The sequence below is a fragment of the Grampus griseus genome (genome assembly GCF_964374135.1).
Source record: "Grampus griseus genome assembly, chromosome: 4".
Classification (NCBI taxonomy): Eukaryota; Metazoa; Chordata; class Mammalia; order Artiodactyla; family Delphinidae; genus Grampus; species Grampus griseus.
In genome coordinates, this window is record NC_138997.1 from 25,812,726 (window position 1) to 25,819,609 (window position 6,884).

Genomic DNA, 6,884 nt, shown 5'->3' on the forward strand with positions numbered 1-6,884 from the left:
TTTCTTAATTGTTTTGGGTTTGTTATTGTAGGTCTTTTCCTTCTCTTGTGTTTCCTGCCTAGAGAAGTTCCTTTAGCATTTGTTGTAAAGCTGGTTAGGTGGTGCTGAATTCTCTTAGCTTTTGCTTGTCTGTAAAGGTTTTAATTTCTCTGTTGAGTCTGAATGAGATCCTTGCTGGGTAGAGTAATCTTGGTTGTAGGTTTTTCCCTTTCGTCACTTTAAATATCTCCTGCCACTCCCTTCTGGCTTGCAAATTTTCTGCTGAAAGATCAGCTGCTAACCTTATGGGGATTCCCTTGTATGTTATATGCTGCTTTTCCCTTGCTACTTTTAATATTTTTTCTGTGTATTTAATTTTTGATAGTTTCATTAATATGTGTCTTGGTGTGTTTCTTCTTGGACTTATCCTGTATGGGACTCTCTGTGCTTCCTGGACTTGATTGACTATTTCCTTTCTCATATTAGGGAAGTTTTCAACTATAATCTCTTCAAGTATTTTCTCAGTCTCTATCTTTTTCTCTTCTTCTTCTGGGACCCCTATAATTTGAATGTTGGTGTGTTTAATGTTGTCCCAGATGTCTCTGAGACTGTCCTCAATTGTTTTCATTCTTTTTTCTTTATTCTCTACTGCGGTAGTTATTTCCACTATTTTATCTTCCAGGTCACTTATCCGTTTTTCTGCTTCAGTTATTCTGCTACTGATTCCTTCTAGAGAATTTTTAATTTCATTTATTGTGTTGTTCATCATTGTTTGTTTGCTCTTTAGTTCTTCTAGTTCCTTGTTAAATGTTTCTTGTATTTTATCCATTCTATTTCCAAGATTTTGGATCATCTTTACTATCATTACTCTGAATTCTTTTTCAGGTAGACTGCCTATTTCCTCTCATTTGTTTGGTCTGTTGGGTTTTTTCCTTGCTCCTTCATTTGCTGTGTATTTTCTGCCTTCTCATTTTGCTTAACTTACTGTTTTTGTGGTCTCCTTTTCTCAGGCTGCACGTTTATAGTTCCCATGGTTTTTGGTGTCTGCCCCCAGTGGGTAAATTTGGTTCAGTGTGTTGAGTAGGCTTCCAGGTGGAGGGCACTGGTGCCTGTGTTCTGGTCAATGAGGCTAGATCTTGTCTTTCTGGTGGGCAGGACCGCGTCCCATGGTGTGTTTTGGGGCATGTGTGAACTTTTTTATAATTTTAGGCAGCCTCTCTGCTAATGGGTGGGGTTGTGTACCTGTCTTGCTAGTTGTTTGGCATGCAGTGTCCAGCCTTGGAGCTTGCTGGTCATTGAGTGGAACTGGGTCTTATCATTGAGATGGAGATCTCTTGGAGAGCTCTTGATGATTGATATTACGTGTCGCCGGGAGGTCTCTGGTGGACCAATGTCCTGAGCTCAGCTCTTCCACCTCAGAGGCTCAGGCTTGATACCCGGCTGGAGAACCAAGACTGTGTCAGCCACAAGGCTCAGAAGAAAATGGAGAAAGAAAAGAAAGAAAGAAAAAATAATAAAATAAAATTAAATTAAAATAAAAAAATTTAAAATGTAATAAAAAGAAGAGAGCAACCAAACCAATAAACAAATCCACCAATGATAACAAGCACTAAAAACTAAGCTAAGATAAACATATAAAGCAGAAACTAGTCAGTCGCATACAGCTAACCCCAAGTCTACAGTTGCTCCCAAAGTCCACTGCCTCATTTTTAGGATGATTCATTGTCTATTCAGGTATTCCACAGATGCAGGGTACATCAGGTTCATAGTGGAGATTTAATCCACTGCTCCTGAGGCTGCTGGGAGAGATCTCCCTTTTTCTTCTTTGTTCGCACAGCTCCTGGGGTTCAGCTTTGGATTTGGACCTGCCTCTGCATGTAGGTCTCCTGAGGGCATCTGTTCTGCACTCAGACAGGACCGGGTTAAAGTAGCAGCTGATTCGGGGGCTCTGGCTCACTCAGGCCAGGGGGAGGTAGGAGTACAGAATGTAGGGTGAGCTTGTGGTGGCAGAGGCTGGCATGGTGTTGCAACAGCCTGAGGCCCACTGTGTGTTCTCCTAGGGAAATTGTCCCTGCATCATGGGACCCTGGCAGTGGTGGGCTGCACAGGCTCCTGGGAGGAGAGGTGAGGATAGTGACCTGTGCTCGCACACAGGATTCTCAGTGGCTGCAGGAGCAGCATTAGCATTTCATACCCGTCTCTGGGGTCCACACTGACAACTGCCACTCACACCCATCTCTGAAGCTGGTTTAGGCGGTGCTCTGAATACCCTCTCCTCACATACCCCGAAACAATGGTCTCTTGACTCTTAGGCAGTTCCAGACTTTTTCCAGGATTCCCTCCAGTTAGCTGTGGTGCACTAACCCCCTTCAGGCTGTGTTCACGCAGCCAGCCCCAATCCTCTCCCTGGGATCTGACCTCCGAAGCCGGAGCCTCAGTTCCCAGCTCCCACCTGCCCCAGGGGGTGAGCAGACAAGCCTCTTGGGCTGGTGAGTGCTGGTTGGCATCGATCCTGTGCGGGAATATCTCCCCTTTCCCCTCTGCACCCCTGTTGCTGTGCTCTCCTCCATGGCTCCGAAGCTTCCCCCCCCACCAACCCCCATCTCCGTCAGTGAAGGAGCTTCCTAGTGTGTGGAAACTTTTCCTGCTTCACAGCTCCCTCTCAGTGGTGCAGGTCCTGTCTCTATTCTTTTGTCTCTGTTTTTTCTTTTTTCTTTTGCCTTACCCATGTACGTGGGGAGTTTCTTGCTTTTGGGGAAGTCTGAGGTCTTCTGCCAGCATTCAGTAGGTGTTCTGTAGGAGTTGTTCCACATGTAGATGTTTTTTCTTTTTCTTTTTTTTGTGGTATGCGGGCCTCTCACTGTTGTGGCATCTCCCATTGCAGAGCACAGGCTCTGGACATGCAGGCTCAGCGACCATGGCTCACGGGCCGAGCCGCTCCGTGGCATGTGGGATCTTCCTGGACCGGGGCACGAACCCACATCCCCTGCATCGGCAGGCAGACTCTCAACCACTGCGCCACCAGGGAAGCCCTGTAGATGTATTTTTGATGTATTTGTTGGGAGGAAGGTGATCTCCACATCTTACTCCTCTGCCATCTTGAAGGTCCTTCGAGAATAAGCTTTAAAATCAGTTTTCTTTCTCCTTTCCACTTTTCTCCCATTTTATTTTTTTGTGATTTGATGAGCTTTTCATCCAGGATTTAAGGAGAAATGAGAATAGCAATCCTTTTGCATGTGATGATTTGGGTTATACTTGGACTTAGTTTGGGAACACATGATTTGATACTGACCCATATTAGAAACGGCAGTTGTACCTCAAAAATATTTCAAAGTCGTTTGAGCTGCAGCAGTGCCCTGATTTTTGATAATATTAACAATAATGACAAAAGAATTATTTTTCACTTAAAAAGTACCAGGCACTGGGCTTCCCTGGTGGCACAGTGGTTGAGAGTCCACCTGCCGATGCAGGGGACACGGGTTCGTGCCCCGGTCTGGGAAGATCCCACATGCCGCGGAGCGGCTGGGCCCGTGAGCCATGGCCACTGAGCCTGCGCGTCCGGAGCTTGTGCGTCCGGAGCCTGTGCTCCTCAACGGGAGAGGCCACAACAGTGAGAGGTCTGCATACCGCAAAAAAAAAAAAAAAAAAAAAAAAAAAAAAAAAAGTACCAGGCACTGTTCCAAGTACTTATATGATTTACCCCATTTAATCATCATTATAATGCCCCAATTATCCCCATTTTTCATATGAGAAAACTGAAGCACAAGAATGTTAAGTAATTCAGTTATTTGATATGTAGTATATGCATACTTCTATATATTTTACAAAAATGCGGTTATAGAAACTGTCAAATTATTCTCCCTAAGTCACAACCCTGATTCTGTAATTCCCTAGCCCAGAAATCTTTAGTAAATACCCTTTGTCTACCAGATTAAGTACAAATACCTTATCCTGACATACCAGAGCTCTCAAATTTTGATCCTACCTCCCTTCTCCTCCTCTGTTTTCCAGCAATTACCTAACACAATGGTCCTCAACCAGGAATGATTTTTGTCCCCTGGGGGATGTTTAGCAATGTCTGCAGATGTTTGGGGCTGTCACAACTTGGGAGATGTTACTCGCATCTAGTAGGTAGAAGTCAGTGACCCTGCTAAACATCCTGAAATGCGAGGAACATCCCTTCCCACAACAAGGAATTATCTTGTCTTAACCATCAGTAGTACCAACATTGGAAAACTCTGACCTAACTTATTCTCTGGCCAAACGGGACAACTTGTGGTTTCTTAAATAGTCTCTGTGTGTTTCACCTTCGTAGTTTTCTTTCCATTATTCCTTCACTAAACAATCACAGAGCACCTACTATGTGCCAGGCCCTACTATGTGTAAGACATAATCCTTGATCTCACACTGACCAGTACCTGGCTTCCCATCTTTGTCCCTCTTCAATATAAAGACCTGCCTGCTCTTCCAGACCCCTCTCAAATGCCATTTTCCTTTATAAGTTAAATCTTTGCTCTTTCATCTTTGCTCTTTCATAGTTTTTCAAAAGATATGAAGCTCTTGATATTAAATACAAGTTGATAAGAAAACTTACTCCTATATGATGGTTTTAATATGAATATTTAAGTGTCATTTTTCACTGCAGAAGTGTTTTAAAATCTTCTCAAATTTAGCATTCTCAATGTTGTAGAACAGCTTAATTTTTACTCCCGATAAGGTTTTTTTTTTTTTTTAAATCACAGTTTTGGAAGTGAAAGTAGTAGGTTGCAGTGAGCATATTGTAGTTTTTGAAGAGGAGGATATGAGAGGCTGTGTAAAAAGGCTAATACCCCTGTTTCATTTCAGCAATAAAATTTTTTAAATCAATTCAGTAAGAGTTTATTGAGTGCCATTATGGGCCAGACACTGTGTAAGGTGCTGAAATTTGAAAGGAACACCTCATGTTCTCTCATACAATGAGTTCAAGTAAACATTTTTAATACTTCAAAATGTTTTATTATAGAAGTAGAGAAATCCTTCACATGGATAAGTATTCTGATGACCAGGTAAATGTAGAGGTGATAAAGGATGTACGTAATGAGGCATTGTGTCTTCCTAGTACTTTAGAAGAAATTTAAGGAGGGGAAACTAGGAATGCATTAATTATTGAGGGTCTTAACCGTGACATTGATTAGGAGTAAATGGACAAGAGGATATGGAAATGACATGCAATGCTAAGTGTTCCACATTTTAAGGTATGATTCCATATATGAACAATACAGTCTGCCATTCCAAAAATTATTCTTTTTTTTTTTTTTTTTTTTTGCGGTACGTGGGCCTCTCACTGCTGTGGCCTCTCCCGTTGCGGAGCACAGGCTCCGGAAGTGCAGGCTCAGCGGCCATGGCTCACGGACCCAGCCGCTCCGCAGCATGTGGGATCTTCCCGGACCGGGGCACGAACCCGTGTCCCCTGCATTGGCAGGCAGACTCTCAACCACTGTGCCACCAGGGAAGCCCCCAAAATTATTCTTAATATGCCTAAACCTCCATATATTAGCATGTTACCAAAATTTGACTTATGAATATATTTGACACATATCATAAAGTTTTGACCCTCCCCTCTTTGTTCAGGCTCCCAGATTTACGGTAAGCAATTTCTGCCTTCTTGTTCAGAATCAAGTCATTGTAATCTGCCCTTTGGTTGCACAATCTTAGGGCTTCAATACAAAAAACAAACGGATGAAACAAAAAAATTGCTATTCTTTATAGGCAGATTATGCAAAGGATGCATCAGTCAGATTGCCTCTGTCAAGAGCCACAAGACATGTGTCGGTGTCTTCTAAACTCTGGCTGCAAAGTTTGAGAACCATCATGCTAGAGATGTTAATTTCATAGACAGCCCGAGTCTACACCCTGGCCATGCCCAAATCCTTCCCCAATGCCCTTTCACTGCTGTGGACCTAGAGCAATGAGTATCCATGGTAAGTGATTTTGGTCCCAGGAGGACACTAAAAATATCCACATTGGATTATCTTAAGTAACAAAGAATCCTTGTTTTCTAGAAGGGGTGCTGAGTGGGTCACCATGGAAAACCATCAGGGCCTGGTGAGTTAGTCAGTCTTCTTGGACCATTGGAATCTAAAGCTTTGCTTCTCCTTTTATGTCCTTAAGTTTATGTATCCCATCATATCCATTCAGCTCTGGGGGAATTGTGACCTATCTCACACCCCAAAGAGAGAGAGAAATCTCCCTGGCCCTGTCTTTTAGAGGGCCTTGACACAGATGCATATGACCCGAAGCAGAGATGCCTGAGATGAATCGGGGAGAGTAAGTACAAAAGAAAGAAAATTCTACATTTACTACTGATGATGGAGCATCGAGTAGCATTGACAACTGTCCCTGAATACGTTATCCTACACATTAGAAACCTGACTATTGTGTCCCTCCACCTTAATGGGGGATGTGGGTTGTGTGTGGGTGTAGACTGGGGATACAGGTATCCGATACACTCACCAAGCTGGTCTTTTCCGTGTCCGAAACTATTTTGCAATATTCCCCATTTTGCCACCGGCTGGTTCATCAGTTTCAGAAATAAGCATTCCAAGACAATGTTAAAAGCATTCACTGTGTGAATCCAACAAGGACCAGCAGTGTCGGCATGGTCTTCTTAAGCCAGGAGCATGCCGTCTTCTCCGAAAATGCCACCTGTAATAGCATATTTTCTTGAGTTCATAGATTCCCCAGAAAAACAATCATGAAGGTGGCTCCTAAAATTCAAAGCATTAAGCATTTATAAAAAGAACTTCATATATGAGATGAGGACATTTTCTGCTGAATTTTTAAACACGGTTCATGGGGCCCCCTACAGTCAGAATGAGTTTCATGCTGAGATTTTTTTTTTTTTTCCCTTGAGTAAGTTTCGAGCT

General features: G+C 43.0%; 1 long non-coding RNA gene across 1 annotated transcript; it reads right to left on the reverse strand.

The window, feature by feature from the left end:
- Positions 1 to 1,424: 1,424 nt before the first annotated feature.
- LOC309822111 lies at positions 1,425 to 6,550 on the reverse strand. The gene is made up of 3 exons (XR_014296698.1): positions 6,472 to 6,550; positions 2,705 to 3,011; positions 1,425 to 1,450 (listed from the first exon to the last, which is right to left on the reverse strand). It is a non-coding gene; the product is annotated as an uncharacterized lncRNA (long non-coding RNA).
- Positions 6,551 to 6,884: the final 334 nt, after the last annotated feature.